The following is a 21955-nucleotide window of genomic DNA, read 5'->3' as shown; positions in this document are numbered from 1 at the left end:
AATTTCAATTTGAATTTCACGCCACATCTTTGTTCCCCTGGAGGTCACGACTGACCTCCTTGAAAGGCATAGACATTCAGTAAACAGTCAGAACCTCAATATGGCCAAAATGTTTCGGACAAGTGCAGAGTACAACCGAAGAGCCGCGATTATCAAAAGCCTTCACGCTGAGTGTTCGCCCACTGAAATAGTTCGATTCTTCGGGTACCCGAGATCAACTGTTTACGACATTATGTTCACGATATTGTTGCTCGAATAAAATTTCTGGCTAGTGTTCACTTCCTAGGTTTGTCCAATGAGGGTGATATCATGCCACCACATTTCTTTGAAAAGGGACAAACTGTCACAAAAGAAGTTTGTCTGCAAAGTTTTGACAAATGTCATGAAGTCGTGGGTGGTAACTATGGCCTCGGGGAGACAATATGTCTTTCAACAGAAAGTTACACCATCTCATCCGAGCCTTTTATTACAAAACTGGCTCTCAGATAACGTTGACATGTTTTGGTCAAATGTGTTCTGACCCCCAAATATCCCAGGTTTGAAACCCCTCGACTATTGTGTTTGGGGCATAGTCCAAAGAGTTACCAATAACAGGAGGCATCCTAATGTCGCATGTCTGCGCACCGCTGTAGAAGCAGCTTTCGTGAATATGGTCAGCGCTGTTTCAGAGAGAGCGTGCGATCGCTTCAGGACAAGATTGCGCCAGAAAGGTGTTGTTGTTGTTGTTGTCTTCAGTCCTGAGACTGGTTTGATGCAGCTCTCCGTGCTACTCTATCCTGTGCAAGCTGCTTCATCTCCCAGTACCTACTGCAACCTACATCCTTCTGAATCTGCTTAGTGTACTCATCTCTCGGTCTGCCTCTACGATTTTTACCCTCCACGCTGCCCTCCAATGCTAAATTTGTGATCCCTTGATGCCTCAAAACATGTCCTACCAACCGATCCCTTCTTCTAGTCAAGTTGTGCCACAAACTTCTCTTCTCCCCAATCTTATTCAATACCTCCTCATTAGTTACGTGATCTATCCACCTTATCTTCAGTATTCTTCTGTAGCACCACATTTCGAAAGCTTCTATTCTCTTCTTGTCCAAACTAGTTATCGTCCATGTTTCACTTCCATACATGGCTACACTCCAAACAAATACTTTCAGAAACGACTTCCTGATACATAAATCTATATTCGATGTTAACAAATTTCTCTTCTTCAGAAACGCTTTCCTTGCCATTGCCAGTCTATATTTTATATCCTCTCTACTTCGACCATCATCAGTTATTTTGCTCCCCAAATAGCAAAACTCCTTTACTGCTTTAAGTGTCTCATTTCCTAATCTAATTCCCTCAGCATCACCCGATTTAATTTGACTACATTCCATTACGGAAAGGTGTTACGTCGGATTATTTTACTCTTGAAAGAAACCACTATTTATGTGTAAAAGGATTTTCATTTGTATTTTGCTTAAATAAACTTGCGTTTAAGAAAAGGTTTATTTGTCCAGATTTAAGCACAGCACCCTGTAGTTAGACACCCCAGTCGAGTGATAGCTCTCCAGGAACAGCAGCAGCAGCAGCACGTCAGATAATGTGACAGATTCTCACAAAAAGCTAATTACTTTACATTTCGTCAGCTTTCTTTACCTCCGACTCCAATTTTCGTACGGTTCTGTGTATTTATCAGGCTGTGTTTAATATGGATAGGAACTATGACTGCTGTGATCAGATGCGAGCCGTGTTGGTGACACTCCGCTCACAGTTCCCGGCAGTGCTGGCTTCGGTCATGCAGCTTGAGGCTCTTACCAATGGACATCATTGTAGGGGATCGGGTGGGGGACGATCAGAGGGACATCCAGCGTGTCCAGCGTGTCCCCAATGAGTCCACTACTGTGGCTGCCCTCGGTACTGCCCGCACTGAGGTTGATTCCTCGTCTATGGTCGAGTGGGAAGGCGTTCCAACGCGTGGCCAGCAGTGAAAGACTTCCTCAGGGGACTATTGGAAGACCTCCACAGTTCGTCTGACGATGAGGTTTCCGGTGCTATCTGTGCCTGATGAAAGTTCCTGACCCAGGTGAAGTCGTCCGCAGCTCGTGGTCGTGAGGTAGCTTTCTCGCTTCCCGCGCCCGGGTTCCCGGGTTCGATTCCCGGCGGGGTCAGGGATTTCCTCTGCCTCGTGATGACTGGATGTTGTGTGATGTCCTTAGGTTAGTTAGGTTTAAGTAGTTCTAAGTTCTAGGGGACTGGTGACCATAGATGTTAAGTCCCATAGTGCTCACAGCCATTTGAACCAGCTGAAGTCGTCCGCACTGTTCCGGAGGAATTGTCTCAGCCTACAAGATCTGGACATTGACAAAGGGTGGGATTACTGGTAGTTGGGAGCTCCAACATTGCACACAGTTCCTTCACAAAAGAAAGGCAAAGCTTCCGGTCCAGACTGTATACGAATCAGTTTCCTTACAGAGTACGCTGGTACAATAGGTCCATATTTAGCAATCGCACACAACTGCTCGCTCGTAGAATGATCTGTACCCAAAGACTGGAAAGTAGCACAAGTCACATCGGTACCTAAGAAATGAAATAGGAATAATCAGCTCAATTACAGACCCATATCACTAACGCCTATTTGCAGTTGGATTTTGGAAATATACTGGGCTCGAACATTGTTAATCACTTCGAAGTAAACGTTTTTTTTTTTTTTTTGTCAAATAGCCAACACGGATTCAGAAAGTATTTTTGTGAAACAGAACTAGCTTTTTATTCTCACGAAGTAATGAGAGCTATCGACAGAGGATGTCAAATTATATCCATATTTTTAGACTTCCAGAAGTCTTTTGACATCGTTCTTCATAAGCATCTCTGACTCGCTTCGGCAGTCCAGACTGACTGCGGTTTTTAGGCACGCTCGTTTAGGCAAATGCTTGGCTGGATCCAAAGTTCCGCCTCAGAGAATAAGATGAGCAAACAGTTACAATATGATAGAAAACAAATTAAAATTTACATGCTTCACAGATAGACGATGCGCACTGCATCGCTCTGTTCCCTTAGATTAACTGGTCGATTGCGTATTCAGGAAGAGCAACCAGCCACAAACTGAGATAGTAAAATTAAAAAAAAGAAACAACTTGCAAATCTTGAAATATTACGCCCCACACTAGACGAGATAAGCGTTAGGAAAAAGAAAGATTAACGTGTTGCATCCCCCCCCCTCCCCCCCCCCTCACACACACACCCCTTATACGCACACATACATATTATTTGCTTAAAGTAAGATATTTGAACTCGTTGCTTGCTGGAAAATGTGTGATATGTTTACTTAGTGGGTGTCTGTAATTTCGGACACGTCCTAAAGAATGGGCAGGGACTGCGGATAGCTGGCGCTCGATGAGATTGTAGATAGACCGTGAGGCGTGCTGAGATGTTCCCCAGGGAAGCGTCCTGGGACCTCTACTGTTCCTGATCTATATAAATGACCTGGGTGACAATCTGAGCAGTTCTCTTAGACTGTTCGCAGATGATGCTGTAATTTACCGTCTAGTAAGGTCATCCGAAGACCAGTATCAGCTGCAAAGCGATTTAGAAAAGATTGCTGTATGGTGTGTCAGGTGGCAGTTGACGCTAAATAACGAAAAGTGTGAGATGATCCACATGAGTTCCAAAAGAAATCCGTTGGAATTCGATTACTCGATAAATAGTACAATTCTCAAGGCTGTCAATTCAACTAAGTACCTAGGTGTTAAAATTACGAACAACTTCAGTTAGAAGGACCACATAGATAATATTGTCGGGAAGGCGAGCCAAAGGTTGCGTTTCATTGGCAGGACACTTAGAAGATGCAACAAGTCCACTAAAGAGACAGCTTACACTACACTCGTTCGTCCTCTGTTAGAATATTGCTGCGCGGTGTGGGATCCTTACCAGGTGGGATTGACGGAGGACATCGAAAGGTTGCAAAAAAAGGGCAGCTCGTTTTGTATTATCGCGTTATAGGGGAGAGAGTGTGGCAGATATGATACACGAGTTGGGATGGAAGTCATTACAGCATAGACGTTTTTCGTCGCGGCGAGAGCTTTTTACGAAATTTCAGTCACCAACTTTCTCTTCCGAATGCGAAAATATTTTGTTGAGCCCAACCTACATAGGTAGGAATGATCATCAAAATAAAATAAGAGAAATCAGAGCTCGAACAGAAAGGTTTAGGTGTTCGTTTTTCCCGCTCGCTGTTCGGGAGTGGAATAGTAGAGAGATAGTATGATTGTGGTTCGATGAACCCTCTGCCAAGCACTTAAATGTGAATTGCAGAGTAGTCATGTAGATGTAGATGTAGATGAAGATGACGCACTGGTTAACACACGCGCATAGTAAGCAGGAGATCCCAGGTTCGAAGCCTGGTCTGATACACATTTTCACTTGTCGTTGCTTATGCCACGTAATGCCACGCTGCAGCTAACAGCATCAATTTACGTATAATGTTTCACAGCTGCGGGTTCTGCGTGGTCAGACACCACGCATTCATATAAAGAATATAACCCTTTCACTTTATATCTTATCAGATAAAGGCACATTGTTTTTCCTATCCACGCAACATATAAAGTTGTCTTAAATACTCTAATCTTCATAGTGCAGGAGAGAATAGATACAGTTTACCGCTCGAAACTAATACTATTTAAAAGACCTTTTTAAAAGAGTGCGTTTGCGTTCTTTATTGACAATTAATAATAATGTGTCGAACAAAAATTTTCTCCTCATTGACACAATCGAGTGGGCCACACGCAAAGATTCCTCTTGCGACTTCACCTAGTAAGTTCTTCTAAGTCCGAAGTTAATCAAACATTATCAGAAGGAAAGCTTCTGTGACAACCAGCGTCCTTCCGAGGCTTTAGGGATGTCTGAAGACCTCAGCTTGCAGAGAACGTGGGCCGGGCAGTCATTCCCTCGGCCAGTGTGTTTATCCTTCATTATGAGATGTTTTACTTACAATACATTGGGTGATGAAATCTTTAATTATCTTTCGTATACATCTGTAACTGCGAGAAGACAGCTGGGGCTAATTCACTTCTGTTAGTACCTCACGCATGTAAACGAATGGCCGTTATACCGACGAACAACAATGGGCGCTCAGTAGAATATTTCTGTAACCCGATCCCCTGCATAAAACATCGTAATTACGGTCTCTGCTGTCCAGTTCGTTAATAACTGTGTACCTAGAGACCGGTAATGGCCCCACTTCACACACACACACGCAAACACCTGCTCCAGTAATTTTATCAATCCTATATAATGTCTCTTTGTTTCGAGGGTCATTAGTTACACATTTCATCAAAATGGGGTTTTATAACATGAGCACATTCTACAGAACAGCAGATAAGTGGAGCTGACATTTTATAACTGTCTTCAAAAAAAGATTGATGGGCGATCAGTTTGAAACTTTACTTGCATATCGTAAATATTCGTGTTGTTGTTGTCCTGAGACTGGTTTGATGCAGCTCTCCATGCTACTCTATCCTGTGCAAGCTGCTTCATCTCCCAGTACCTACTGCAACCTACATCCTTCTGAATCTGCTTAGTGTACTCATCTCTCGGTCTCCCTCTACGATTTTTACCCTCCACGCTGCCCTCCAATGCTAAATTTGTGATCCCTTGATGCCTCAAAACATGTCCTACCAACCGATCCCTTCTTCTAGTCAAGTTGTGCCACAAACTTCTCTTCTCCCCAATCCTATTCAATACCTCCTCATTAGTTACGTGATCTATCCACCTTATCTTCAGTATTCTTCTGTAGCACCACATTTCGAAAGCTTCTATTCTCTTCTTGTCCAAACTAGTTATCGTCCATGTTTCACTTCCATACATGGCTACACTCCAAACAAATACTTTCAGAAACGACTTCCTGATACATAAATCTATATTCGATGTTAACAAATTTCTCTTCTTCAGAAACGCTTTCCTTGCCATTGCCAGTCTACATTTTATATCCTCTCTACTTCGACCATCATCAGTTATTTTACTTCCTAAATAGCAAAACTCCTTTACTACTTTAAGTGTCTCATTTCCTAATCTAATTCCCTCAGCATCACCCGATTTAATTTGACTACATTCCATTATCCTCGTTTTGCTTTTGTTAATGTTCATCTTATATCCTCCTTTCAAGACACTGTACATTCCGTTCAACTGCTCTTCCAAGTCCTTTGCCGTCTCTGACAGAATTACAATGTCATCGGCGAACCTCAAAGTTTTTACTTCGTCTCCATGAATTTTAATACCTACTCCAAATTTTTCTTTTGTTTCCTTTACTGCTTGCTCAATATACAGATTGAATAACATCGGGGAGAGGCTACAACCCTGTCTCACTCCTTTCCCAACCACTGCTTCCCTTTCATGCCCCTCGACTCTTATTACTGCCATCTGGTTTCTGTACAAATTATAAATAGCCTTTCACTCCCTGTATTTTACCCCTGCCACCTTTAGAATTTGAAAAAGAGTATTCCAGTCAACATTGTCAAAAGCTTTCTCTAAGTCTACAAATGCTAGAAACGTAGGTTTGCCTTTTCTTAATCTTTCTTCTAAGATAAGTCGTAAGGTCAGTATTGCCTCACGTGTTCCAACATTTCGACGGAATCCAAACTGATCCTCCCCGAGGTCTGCATCTACCAGTTTTTCCATTCGTCTGTAAAGAATTCGCGTTAGTATTTTGCAGCCGTGGCTTATTAAACTGATAGTTCGGTAATTTTCACATCTGTCAGCACCTGCTTTCTTTGGGATTGGAATTATTATATTCTTCTTGAAGTCTGAGGGTATTTCGCCTATCTCATACATCTTGCTCACCAGCTGGTAGAGTTTTGTCATGACTGGCTCTCCCAAGGCCGTCAGTAGTTCTAATGGAATGTTGTCTACTCCGGGGGCCTTGTTTCGACTCAGGTCTTTCAGTGCTCTGTCAAACTCTTCACGCAGTATCGTATCTCCCATTTCGTCTTCATCTACATCCTCTTCTATTTCCATAATATTGTCCTCAAGTACATCGCCCTTGTATAAACCTTCTATATACTCCTTCCACCTTTCTGCCTTCCCTTCTTTGCTTAGAACTGGGTTGCCATCTGAGCTCTTGATATTCATACACGTGGTTCTCTTCTCTCCAAAGGTCTCTTTAATTTTCCTGTAGGCAGTATCAATGTTACCCCTAGTGAGATAAGCTTCTACATCCTTACATTTGTCCTCTAGCCATCCCTGTTTAGCCATTTTGCACTTCCTGTCGATCTCATTTTTGAGACGTCTGTATTCCTTTTTGCCTGCTTCATTTACTGCATTTTTATATTTTCTGCTTTCATCAATTAAATTCAATATTTCTTCTGTTACCCAAGGATTTCTAGCAGCCCTCGCCTTTTTACCTACTTTATCCTCTGCTGCCTTCACTACTACATCCCTCAGAGCTACCCATTCTTCTTCTACTGTATTTCTTTCCCCTATTCCTGTCAATTGTTCCCTTATGCTCTCCCTGAAACTCTGTACAACCTCTGGTTCTTTCAGTTTATCCAGGTCCCATCTCCTTAATTTCCCACATTTTTGCAGTTTCTTCAGTTTTAATCTACAGGTCATAACCAATAGATTGTGGTCAGAGTCCACATCTGCCCCTGGAAATGTCCTGCAACTTAAAACCTGGTTCCTAAATCTCTGTCTTACCATTATATAATCTATCTGATACCTTTTAGTATCTCCAGGGTTCTTCCACGTATACAACCTTCTTTCATGATTCTTAAACCAAGTGTTAGCTATGATTAAGTTGTGCTCTGTGCAAAATTCTACTAGGCGGCTTCCTCTTTCATTTCTTAGCCCCAATCCATATTCACCTACTATGTTTCCTTCTCTCCCTTTTCCTACACTCGAATTCCAGTCACCCATGACTATTAAATTTTCGTCTCCCTTCACTATCTGAATAATTTCTTTTATTTCATCGTACATTTCTTCAATTTCTTCATCATCTGCAGAGCTAGTTGGCATATAAACTTGTACTACTGTAGTAGGTGTGGGCTACGTATCTATCTTGGCCACAATAATGCGTTCACTATGCTGTTTGTAGTAGCTTACCCGCATTCCTATTTTCCTATTCATTATTAAACCTACTCCTGCATTACCCCTATTTGATTTTGTGTTTATAACCCTGTAGTCACCTGACCAGAAGTCTTGTTCCTCCTGCCACCGAACTTCACTAATTCCCACTATATCTAACTTTAACCTATCCATTTCCCTTTTTAAATTTTCTAACCTACCTGCCCGATTAAGGGATCTGACATTCCACGCTCCGATCCGTAGAACGCCAGTTTTCTTTCTCCTGATAACGACATCCTCCTGAGTAGTCCCCGCCCGGAGATCCGAATGGGGGACTATTTTACCTGCGGAATATTTTACCCAAGAGGATGCCATCATCATTTAATCATACAGTAAAGCTGCATGTCCTCGGGAAAAATTACGGCTGTAGTTTCCCCTTGCTTTCAGCCGTTCGCAGTACCAGCACAGCAAGGCCGTTTTGGTTAATGTTGCAAGGCCAGATCAGTCAATCATCCAGACTGTTGCCCCTGCAACTACTGAAAAGGCTGCTGCCCCTCTTCAGGAACCACACGTTTGTCTGGCCTCTCAACAGATACCCCTCCGTTGTGGTTGCACCTACGGTACGGCCATCTGTATCGCTGAGGCACGCAAGCCTCCCCACCAACGGCAAGGTCCATGGTTCATGGGGGGAGGTAAATATTCGTAAGAAACGATATAGTTAACGTAAAGGAAGAAAAGCTTCTCCTTCGAGCTGATCCACTGAACAATAGATCTATTTTGTCATGACAGAAACGGTTATTTCTCAGACTGTCTTCAAGTTTGTACATCACACGTCACTACCGGGCAACGTGCCCTGGATTAAGTTATGAAAGATGTTACTAGAAACAAATGACCATGGTAGGAGCAGCTATCAGAGATTGCCAGCCTGAAACGTATAGGATCGATTCCAGACAACATAACGCTAAGTGGAATCATCTAATATGACCCCTATTTCTTTATAGAGGAGCACTCAGCACTGCAGAATATATTCAGAAATCATCCAGTCACAGCTCTTGCCGTTCCTACAACTTCTGAAGATTGGTTTGAGGCAGCTTCCCAAACTTGTGAATTCTGTGCAATTCTTTTCCTACCTGCATAACTGCTGGGCCCCGCAGCAATTTGAACCTCCTTACTGCCATTATGTCTTGGTCTCCCTCTGCAGTTACTATCTCTACTCTTCCCTCCATTGCCAAATTAACTATTGCTTGTTTCCTCAGGATGTGTCCTACTAACCAACCTTTCTTTTACTTAGATTTAGTCATAAATTACTTTTCTCCCCGATTCAATTCAAGATGTGTTACGTAGTTTCCTATCTACCCATCTAATATTCAGCATTCATCTGTAGCACCGTACCTTGCTGCGTAATTCCACATTTTATATCGTATTTACTTCTGCCATCGTGAGTTCTTCTGCCCCTCGAAATGCAACACTCTAACGTTATATAACTCGAGTAAACATCTCTAAAGTAGTCACATCGCGTGCGCACACACTCAAATTGTAACAGTAGGTTGAAAGTGGAGTGCACATCTCAAAATAACAGACGAATGTTATCTGAAACAATCATTTAATATTCCTCCAAAACCACACAAGTGATAATGGTTCATGAAGATAGTGTTACTACACTTAAAACATCAACACAGCAACATGTATCGTCTTACCTTGTTCAATTCCTGAATAACTAGTTGTCATTGAATGTGATTATTCTTAATTTTATCTTTAGCCTCCAACCATGCCGCACTGTGCGTCAACTTACCAGAATGACGTTCACCTCTTTGGTCGCTTTGTCTAAGATCACGACAAGATAGCGGCGCCCTATTTGGCGCACCTTTAAATAAAACAAGAATAAAGGGAATGACCATACGGGTAAATCACTACCCAACACGTATTGATGATAACAAATGTATTATTCATCGTAAGCATGGACACAAATTGCAGTCTCGTAATTACAATCCTATTACAGACTGTTTCTCTATATCGAATAGCCGTACCACAATCATCACAATGGGAAGAGTCCAAATTCGAATTTAACTGAATTTATTCTGCATTTAAGATTTACAAACAAACTTGACAACGAATATTAAGAATTGTAATTGGAAAGAAATATTGAACTACAGTTGAATATCAGGTTTCATATGTTATCAAGCAACCATTAAAAATAAGTTACAAAATGATATCAAGGAATGGAAATTTTTTAGACTCTGCTTTTATGTTCGCTGGAGAAAAATATGTACACTTGATGTTCAGCAACTCAACTTTATTGATAGGTTTTGAGTAACTTCTTCAGAATTTCTGCAGAAAGGTTACAGAAGTCATGAGAAACACAGCTTCTTTTTTTTGACATAATTATCAAGTAATAAAACTAATAAAAGTTTAGAAGAACATAAATTAAAATGAACACATCAGAGGAGGTAGGAAGCTTCATACACATGGTATTGCACCATGTACGGGTATGAACAGAAGAGTTATACAGCAAAGAGCGCGTAACGTCCTATACGTATTTCATTTTTTTATGTAATATGACACGTGGCTACTGTGCCACCTAGCTCTCATCTGTTTTCTCCCCCATCCCCACCATTTACCTCAAATTTTGTTTTAATTTTTTTAATCTCATGGTTTTCATATATTGTAACGGTGTATTTAATGCTCTTTGTTGTATAACGTCATATTTGATACAGTTTGTTTTTAAGCAATTTTGCATTTGTGTTTGGCTTGTGAAACGCGTTCAGCGCTATCTTGTGCTACCACTGACGTCACTTGGTGGCCACGTTTTTCACTTCATACGTAACGTCATATTTTCTCACTCAGTTGTACTCTGATGTTGGTACTTGTACATGACGCCATGTCAAGCGTATGAAGCTCTACCTTCTTTGGTATGTTCATTTTAATCAACGTTCTGCCAAATTTTTGTCTATTATTTGGTAATTACGTAAAGAAATCTGTGTTCCTGATGACTATCGCAACCTTTCTGCAAATATTCTCAAGATGAGTTAACTCGAAACGCCTCAATAAAGTTAGGTTGCTAAACATAATGTAAATAATTTTTTTCCAGCGACCATAAGTGCAGTGTAGAAGAAATCTCCATATCTATCAAGTTGTCGCATGCCTCACACGTGACTGAGATGAGATGACGAAAGTCATGGGATACCTCCTATTATCGTATCCGACATCCCTTTGCCCAGCGTAGTGCGGCAACTCAACGTAGCATATACTCAACAAGTCGTTGGAGGTCCCTTGCAGGAATAGTGAGCCATGGTGCCTCTAGAGGTGTTAATAATAGTGAAAGTGTTGCCGGTGCAGGATTTTGTGCACAAACTGACCTCCAGATTATGTCCCATAAATGTTCGATGGGATTCATGCCGGGCGATATGGGTGGTCAAATCATTCGCTGTTAATTTCTAGAATCTCCTTCAAACCAGTCGTGAAAAAATGGCTCTGAGCACTATGCGACTTAACTTCTGAGGCCATCAGTCACCTAGAACTTATAAGTAATTAAATCTAACTAACCTAAGGACATCACACAAATCCATGCTCGAGGCAGGATTCGAACCTGCGACCATAGTGGTCGCCCAGCTCCAGACTGTAGCGCATAGAACCGCACGGCCACTCCGGCCGGCCCAATCGTGAAGAACAGTGGCCCACTGACAAGGCACTTCGACATTCATAGTAATTCCGTCGTTGTTTGGAAACATGAAGTCCGTCAATTTCAGTAGATGGTCTCCAGGTAGCTGAACATAACCATTTCCAGTCACTGATCGGTTCATTTGGACCAGACGGCCTAGTCCATCCCATGTAAACAAAGCCCACAGCATTATGGGCAGTATCATGTTGAGAACTTCGGTCCGTGGCTTGATGGGGTCTGCGCCACACTCGAGCCCTACCATCGGCTCTTACCATCTGAAATCGGGCCTCATCTGACCAGGCCACGGTTTTCCAGTTGTCTAGGGTCCGTCCAATATCGTCACGAGCCCAGGAGAGGCGTTGCGGGCCATGTCCTCCCGTTAGCAAAGGGGCTCGCGTCGGTCATCTGTTGGCCTAATATCGCCACACTGTCCTAACGAATACTTTCGTTGTATGTCCCACATTGATTTCTGCGGTTATTTGACGCAGTGTTGCTTGTCTCTTAGCACTGACAACTCTACGCAAATACACTGCTGCCAGACGTTAAGTGAAGGTCGTCGGCCACCGAGTTGTCCGTGGTGAGAGGTAATGCCTCAGATTTGGTATTCTCGGCACACTCTTGACACTGTCGATAGCAGAATATTGAATTTCCCATCGATTTCTGAAATGGAATGTCCCATGCGTCTAGCTCCAACTATTTTAATTCCCGTCGTGCAGCCATAATCAGGTCGGAAACCTTTTCACATGAACCACCTGAGTAAAAATGACAGCTCCCCAATGTCTGCCCTTTTATACCTTGTGCACGCGATACAACAGCCATCTGCGTAGATGCATACCGCTATCCTTGTAACTAACCTGTTTCTACGGGTTATTACGTTAAGAGTGGAATGGTAATGCCTATTGATTGTGAAATTAATGTGAGAAGATTATGGTCGCCACCGACTCTAACAATGCAACTAATCAAGATTTGGCCGAGTCGGAAAATAAATTAATTTGATCACAGACCAAAAACTCATAAAAATACTTATGTCCTGATATCGCTCATAGGGGACGCGACGTAATTAATAGTATTTCCCGTGCACTCTTCACGAGAATCAACCATTTAAAATAAAATAGCACATGCGAGAACACTGTGCAGATCAGCAGCTCCCAGCAACACACCTGAAAATAAGACTTAATCTAAGGCATTTGTTTTAAAATAAAAGGGAAACTAATCACTGGACCTGTGCGTAAGGAAACGCGTTGGATGTGCTAACAGGAAAGATACGAGGGGAGTGGCTTAGGTGCGATGACGTAAGCTCGGAATACAACAGAATATTGTGGATAAAATCATTTATTTTTAAGACATGGATGTTAGGCATGTACACAATTCCTGATACCATTGATTCCTAAAACCTTGAATAAAAGTGTCGATACGTTCACCGCTATAATCCACACCTAAAATCATTGGTGTGAATCATTCATACAACTGCTGTTGCCTGATAACTGATCGCAATAACTCGTGAAACGGTACACGTTTCGCAGTAAACCCGCGTGCCCACGTGGTTTGTGGAGACAATTTCTAGGTATAGTGCCCAAATTGCAACAATATCACATCACACAATCATAAACAGTTAACATTATTTAAAACAATCATTCTGGAAACATGAGATCGGACAGTTAGTGATGCCGGTTGCTCAACAACTATAATGTTCTACCACGTGGTTGGCTCCCCGCGGACGAAAGATACATAAAGCAAGGAAATTTTTTTACAAGAAGGCAAAGCTATAAATATTTAGAAAGATGAAAGCTTATACAGGCACAGCTGAAGGCAAACAGACATTCATACAGAAGCGAGAGCTCACTTCTTAAAGACACCTTTGTGTGGCGCTCTTCCGGTGGATCCAAGTCTGCTATGAAAATTTACTAAAAGAAAAATCTGCCAAGGTTTTGCATTCCTTGCTGCGACAAGGCAAAGCAGTCTTTCTGAAAAGCGAGACCAGAAGCTAACAGCTCTCCCCTCGCCAATTAACAACGCGCCACACGTCAGTCTACCTCACCCTTCTTCGACTGGAGCACAGCTGTGGACGTTTCCTGTACCGGCGGCAGACTGCCTCCCTTTTTCCTCTCCAGCCTCCTCCACGCTCCGCATGGCCCGGAAAACCAAAGGATGCCATTTCCGCCACGAGTAGCGCAAACCTCTTTGCCTACTTGACCACTACGAGAGTTGGCTATTCTGTACAACTGCTGCTGAGTCTGTATCACTATCGCAGACTTTCTGCAGCAGATTACGCCACCGTCTAGCAGCGTGACACACAACCACATTCATTCAATCACACCACTGAGTTATGAGAAAAGATAAACCAGGAAAAGAAAGAGAAATGCTAGTGAAATTGGGCTACCGGACTGATAAAAGGTAGCTACAAGAGCCTTTCATCCTATGACTTTGTCACCTCAGTGTATGCCACCCATCACACCTCAGATCTCAAGAAGACTATAATAGCATTGAGACGAGGTTGGGAGAGAAGTACTAGCAGTGAGGGTAAACTGTCGAGCATGTCGTCATGTTATCTAGCCTGTAGGCTGTAGTATCTTGCTTATGCAGACAGAGGCCGGCGGTTGTCTTCTGATCGCGTGAACCACACAGATAATTTTCTCCTCGCGAATAGTAAACGCCATACTTGAATTTAAAAGGCTCTCGCTACTCCTGCAAGGGCGTGAGGCCTTACAGCCAGACTTTAGTCTGCAAGACGCATACCACCATGTCTTGTCTGATAGACACTAATTACAACACTGGCTACGTGTTGACTGCTCCAAGACACCGACAAAAGAAACTGCGGAACCGTGCTTAGTCCTATTTAAAATCACGGTTCCAGTAAGAAAACAGAACACTGTCGTGTAGGCATTATTTTCCACGGCCACCGCTAATGCCCGTTCCTACAGAAAGCTCTCTCCGTCTTACAAGCGAGTTTTGAGGGAACGCCCCAGAAATATTAGGTTGCCTAACCACAAAATATCTCCCAGGGAGGTACATCTACATCTACGTGGCTACTTTGCATATAATACTTAAATACCTGTCAGAGGGTTCATCAAACCGCGTTCATAATAATTCTCTGTTATTCCAGTGTTGAAGAGCGTGCGGAAAAGACGAACACCTACAACTTTCCGTGCGAGCTCTGATTTTCCTTTAGGTCTGCGTCAACAAAATGTTTTCGCATTTGGTGGAGAAAGCTGGTGATTGCAATTTCGTGAGAAGAGCCCGCCGCAACGAGAAACGCCTATGTTTCAATGATGTCCACCCCAAATCCTGCGTCATGTCAATGACAGTATCTCCCCTGTTTCTAGATAATGTAAAATGTGCTGCCCTTCTTTGAACTTTCTTGATGTACTTCGTTAATTCTATCTGGTGAGGATCCCACACCGCGCAGTAGTTCTCCAAAAGAGGATGGACAAGCAAAGTGTAGGCAGTCTCTTTTGTAGATCTGTTGTAGCTTCTAAGTGTTCGGCCAATAAAACAGTCTTTGGTTTTTCCTTCCCCACAACATTTTGTAGTTGTTCTTTTCAACTTAGGTTGTTCGTAATTGTATTTTCTAGGTATTTACTTGAATCATCGATTGTTTGCATAATCTACAAACTATCGAAGACAGCTGCTCAGATTGTCTCCTAGATCGTTTATGTAGATAAGAAACAACAGAGCGTCTACGACACTACCTCAGGGAATGCCAGAAATCACTTCTGTTTTACTCGATGATTTTCCGTCAATACTAACGAACTGTGACCTGTGACAGGAAAAGACGAATCCAGTGCCAGTACTGAGACGATATTCCATAATTAGGCAATTTGGTTACAAGCCGCTTGTCAGGTACAGTGTCAAAAACCTTTTGTAAATCTATACATACGGAATCAATTTGAAATCTGAGCCGTGGTAGGGTAACAAGGGGGAAACAAATGGTAGCACCAAAATTTTTTTCTTTAACAGGGTGGCTTTATGGCAGTGAACAGTAGACAATGAAATTTAAATGACAACTCTCCACAAATATGGCTTCACAGGTAAAATTAAATCTATGATAGTTAATTTTTTAAAACTTTCAACAAATATCCCTTAATGCCTTTAGTAAAACAATAAGTGATAGGCCTAACGAGAAAGTGCAATCCACACCAACATTTCCATAGATCATAGACACAGGTTGCACAATTTAACCCAAAGGATTTGCCAAGATAAAATGTCCTTAAACGTAAAATATAAATCATTACACTAAAGTGCTGCATCAGTTGTCAACATAAAAATTCACAAGGAGTCCAAGGCTAGATTTTAACATTTCTGACATCGCAGCAGTAGGCAAGATAAAATTAACTCAGTTAACAAAATACAACTACACCAAAACTCAAATGCGAGTTAAAATTTAACACACACGGCGACAACTGCCAGCTTACAATAGTTAAAAAAAATTTCACTCTCATAGGTGGGCAGATGTCATTACCAAGGGGAGCGTGCGAACCAACTTGAAGCAACTATAACATGGCATAGACCAAATTACAGATTCGGCAGTCTATGCAGAGAAGTCGGCACGAAACGGTAAACAAGTCAGGAAACGATCACCGTCGCCCACATACACACTCACGCGCGGCCACATAGGAGCCAAACTTAAGCCAGGGAGATAGGACAGGCAGGGTGCGGAAAAAAAAAATTGTTCGTCACAGGGCCCACCTAACCACTGGACGGGAACTACCAAAATTCACTCACCTTAAACTTCACGTACGACGCCCGGGCGAGGAAACGAAATTTTACCGGCACAGACCAGCAAAAACCCCCAGACAAACACACAGAATCCCATAAATTCCAAAGCATAATTTAATCAATTATCCCCCAAAACCCTGGAACTTGGCACAAGCGAAATTACAGGCTTCATGTTTCAAAGGTACTCAGCAGAAGAGTAAGGAGGGAAAAGGTTAAACAAAGTTCTGCAACGGCATAATAAAAAGCCAAGAAAAACACTAACAAGGGAACCTCCCCATCGCACCCCCCTCAGATTTAGTTATAAGTTGGCATAGTGGATAGGCCTTGAAAAACGGAACACAGATCAATCGAGAAAACAGGAAGAAGTTGTGTGGAACTATGAAAAAATAAGCAAAATATACGAACTGAGTAGTCCATGCGTAAGATAGGCAACATCAAGGAGAGTGTGAGCTAAGTAGCGCCGTGGTCCCGTGGTTAGCGTGAGCGGCTGCGGTTTTTTATTTTCAGACAATTATTATCTGTCCGTGCGTTATGTTTTCATCACTTTTTTGGGAGTGATCATCACATCCACAAGAAAACCTAAATCGGGCAAGGTAGAAGAATCTTTTTACCCATTCGCCAAGTGTACAAGTTAGGTGGGTCAACAACATATTCCTGTCATGTGACACACATGCCGTCACCAGTGTCGTATAGAATATATCAGACGTGTTTTCCTGTGGAGGAATCGGTTGACCTATGACCTTGCGATCAAATGTTTTCAGTTCCCATTGGAGAGGCACGTCCTTTCGTCTACTAATCGCACGGTGTTGCGGTGCGGCCGCAAAACACAGACACTAAACTTACTACAGTGAATAGAGACGTCAATGAACGAATGGACATATCATAACTTTGCGAAGATAAAAAAGTAAACTTTTCACTCGAGGGAGGACTTGAACCAAGGACCTCTCGTACCGCAGCCGCTCACGCTAACCATGGGACCATGGCGCTACTTAGCTCAGAGTCTCCTTGATGTTGCTTATCTTGTGCATGGACTACTCAGTTTGTATATTTTGCTTATTTTTTTCATAGTTCCACACAACTTCTTCCTGTTTTCTCAATTGATCTGTGTTCCGTTTTTCAAGGCCTATCCTATCCACTATGCCAACTTGTAACTAAATCTGGGTGGGGGGGGGGGGGGTGCGATGAGGTGGTTTTCCCTTGTAAGAAAGGTACATCACCCCACAGAATGCAAAGAAACACGAACACTGGGGTTTGCCAACGATTCCGACACGATCATAACAACGAAGATAATCTTCTTAGCCATAGCACGCTGAAACACACAATCAGCACCAAACTTGCGAGGACGAAAAAGTACTCCCCTGTAAACTATATCCGGGAGCAGCACAGCCATAAGCTCCTGCCAAGGCGCAGTCCAGGGAAATCGCCGCAAGAAAGATGATCCAGACCTCAGCAAGGCGCAGTCAGACAGGGCAGGAAAGCTGGTAATCAGGCGACGACTCGAACCACCGTCCCGGGGAGCAGCAAGTAAAGGCCGGTTCGCACTAGGGCTGCCGCGCGTCAAAACCGCGCGTCAGCGGCGTGGTTGCCATGGAAACGGCGTCAGCGGCAAGGCGCGGCGGGCTGTGCGTCGCGGTTTGACCATGTCCAACGGCTTCCGCTGCCACGTGCCGCGCTCCAGGTGCGCGCCGCCAATCACAGAACGCGCTGAGCGTGACGTCAGGTACGGAACCCCGAGCCACACGAACTTCCGCCGAACCGCTGGCGCAGACGCGGCGGCAGCCGTGAAATACTTATCATCCGATTCCAAGGAAACTATTCAGTAGAAAAATTTGATTCTTGGGCATGTTACAGCCTGATATCTTCTCTCGATAAAGGACGGAATTTCTTTTCGTTATTCTTCGTGGTTACATGCTGTATCGCATTTACCTAAACCTTTACACGAAATGTTAATGAGTGTGCAGAGGTAAAAACGCATTGCGTGGACTTTGCGTACAGTTCATTTTAGATAATACATTATTGCGTATGAAACTTAGTCAACATATCGAAATTGTTTTTAAAGCTGATAGCAGATCGATAGCTATCACCGTTCTCGAGGTATTGAATGATATGTCGGCGGACGGGTTGCGCCGTGACCGCGCGCGGGTTGCTCGCGACGCGACCGATACTTCGTCCTGCTCGTCGTAAACCATGTGGTTGTATCAACTGCAAATTTCGTAAACGGTTCAAGAAATCGAAACGTGTTTTTTTGCAAACGATAACTTGTAAAAAGTCATGTATTTCGTCGCATTATAAATATCCAAAATCTGTTTATATACCGAGATATGAAAGAAACTACAGTTTTTCGGAAGGGATATATGAATTTTTTTAAACGGCATTTAATAGCATGTGGAATAAGAAGTTAAACCGAGACGAATTTGCTGGTATGTCATAAGATGTAATTTGCTAAGTATTTACAGCTATTGATTATTTCCTTTGGAAGTAACAAACGTTTTTTTCTTTAGGCTGTGTACTTTGTTGGTTCAAGACGCGTTTCCCCTTTTACTTTAAGGCATCTTCGGTGGAATCTAGAATGATTCAGTTTTGTTTTGATATGTAATACTTGCAGATTATAAAACAGTTCACATCTTTTTTTACGTGAATAACTGATTACTTACAGTGAACCGAGTTTTTGGCGGACATTTGCGTTTCCCCTCACCTGGTCACATGCTGGAGGTTGAACTAAAACTTAGATTATGGAACATAAGCACATTTTCATGTTCGCTCTTTTTTCTTCTGTCACTAGCTGTAGACATTATACCGAAAACACTGATTTGAAGTCGTAACTACAGTGTGTTCACCTCATGTCCCTTACTGTTTGGTTTGTTTATGTACATGTTGCCAACCTAAAGAATTATATGCTGAAAACTAATATTTATTTCTGTTGTTCTTGTATCTGTATGTGTGTGTGGCTAGCCAGTGATAGTTATAGAAAGTTGAAAGTGAATGCAGTAGTTGTCAGACAGTGGTTGAAAGATTTGGTGTTCAGCTGATTTCAGTTTTGGTTCAAATGTTTTGTGGAGGAGTGCATGGACGAGTAAATTCACTGCTTACATTAATAGATAAAATAGTAGAATAGCATTTCAACAGATGATTATTATCAGAATACAATCACCCAACCCCTTTGTTCTCACTTTTCGACGCCTCATACGTCCTGTCAAATTACCCCGCTTGTAGTCAAAGTTGTGCCATAATTTCCTCTTTCTCCTCTGTTTAATTCCGTTCCTCTTCTTTAGTTACACCATCCTCATATCTAATCTTCACCATTCTTATTGATCACCACGTTTTGAAAGCGTCCATTGTCTTCTTGACAGAACTGTTCATCGCCCACGTTTCACTTACATGCAAGGCTGCACTCCACTCAAATACCTTTGTAAAATAGTACCCAATCATTAGAATTTATATTCGATGTGAACAAATTTTCTTTTTCAGAAGGCTTTTCTTGCTATTCAGTCTTCATTTTATTCTCTCTACTTCTGCCTTCTCAATTACTGCTTCCCTTTCAAGTCATTGAAGTCTTAGAAATGCAGTTAGGTTTCTGTACAAATTATAGATAATCTTGCGGCCCTGTGTTTTATCGATGACATCTCCAGAGCTTCAAAGGATGTTTTAATCAAGATTGTCTAAATCTTTCTCTAAACATGCAAATGCTACAAACACAGTTTCGCAGTTCTTCAGCGTGTCTACTTAGCCAAGTGGTAGGATCGGTATTGCCTTGCGTGTTCAGACATTTCACAGGAATCTAACATTGTGCTTAAGTTAGTTTGTACAACCCCTCCCCCTCTCCTCTCTACATAGTCCTTCCACTTTCTAGCCTTGTCTTATTTGCTTAGTTCTGGCTTGGCAAATGAGTTCTTGACAGTTGCTCCTCCTTTGAGCAAAGTTTCCTTTGTTCTTTCTCATTTTCATCCCCCTGTTTCCCAAGTGCAAAATAGCGTTGCAATTTTGGAGTTTCTGTCAACGTCATGTTTACACATTTCTATTTCCCATGGCCTACTTTATTTGCTGCATTTTTATATATTTCCCTCGTGTCAAATTTAATATATCACGTTTTATCTAACGATTTTTACTGTACTTTTTTCCCGTTCACATAGTCTGCTGCATTCACCACTCCTTCTCTCAAAGATACCCATTCATATTCTAGCGGATTCTTTCCTTTGTTTCAGTCAGTCGTAGCATTATGGTAACTTTAAGATTATCGAAAAACTGTGGGTCTTGACTTACTCAAGTCCCATTTCCTTAATTTGCTACCTTTTACTGTCTCTTTAGTTGTAAACCGCAGCTCGTAACCAATAAACTATTGTAGGTTTGCGTCTGCACCGGAAAATATCTCATAATTTAAAATCTGGTTTCAAAAACTTTGTTCCAAATATGTATTATTCTTTCATGATTCTTAAGCAAGGTGCCGGCGATGATTATATTATGCTCTATGCGAAATTCTATCAGGTGGCTTCCAGTTTCATCCCTTCCCCCAAACCTTTGTGTACTTAGTGTTTTCCTGTACCTGCTACCGTATCAAATTTTAAACTTTTATCTCGCTTAACTATCTGAAAAATCTGTCTTGTCTACATTGTTTCAATGTGTTAGGAGATAGTGAACGGTAGTCATGAAGTCTGTTTACGGTATAATGAGAAAACATGAATAATGAAATATGTGAAAGAGCACATTGTACAGAAAATGAAACATTGGTACGTCTTCACCCAACTTCGTTTTTCCTTCACGTAGGTGTCAGATATAGTTATTCAAACACACCGGTCGTTTCGGTGGGCCCCACCCCGTACCTCAGTGGCTGTCCGTCATTGGCTACCGCTAGCGTCTGCCGCTTCCAGATGGGAACGCCAATTCCGCGAGCCGCCGCGTCAAAGCGGAAAACGCCTGCCGCTGCCGCTGCCGCACGACGCGCTGCCTCGCTCTAGTGGGAACCGGCCTTAATACCAGCCCCGGCCAGCGACAGCACGGAGGGACCCGCCGTCCGACGCAAAAGGCAAGGCTCGTGCCGCACGCGCCCAAACTTCACTTCCCGCGCACCCGCCACCGGGCAGAGACGGCGCCACCCGCTGCCAGAAGGCGCCCCGCAGCGGAGAAACACCACTCGGAGGCCCAATGATCGAGAATCGATCAGGAATACCGCAACCCCGGCACAAAATCCTTTGTCGATAGAACTCAACATTTCGCGTGAGTAAAGAGCTAGTTGTGTTTCGCAAAACGATGTTTCCTAAATCCGTGTTGGCTGTGTGTTAATACACCTTTCTCTTAGAGGTATTTCATAATATCTGAACACAAAATACGTTCCAAAATCCTGCTGCATATCGACCTTAATGATATGGACCTGTAATTTAGTGGATTAGTCATATTGCCCTTCTCGAATATCTGTGTAACCTACGCAACTTTCCAGTCTTTGGGTACGGGTCTTTCGTCGAGTGAGCAGTAACATATGATTGTTAAGTATACAGCTATTGCATCAACATACTCTAAAAGGAACCTAAATAATGATTTAAGGGCCTATCCCTGAAC

Source organism: Schistocerca gregaria, chromosome X (genome assembly GCF_023897955.1).
Source record: "Schistocerca gregaria isolate iqSchGreg1 chromosome X, iqSchGreg1.2, whole genome shotgun sequence".
NCBI lineage: Eukaryota > Metazoa > Arthropoda > Insecta > Orthoptera > Acrididae > Schistocerca > Schistocerca gregaria.
The sequence above is the reverse complement of the archived record's forward strand: the minus strand, read 5'-3'. Positions refer to the sequence as shown.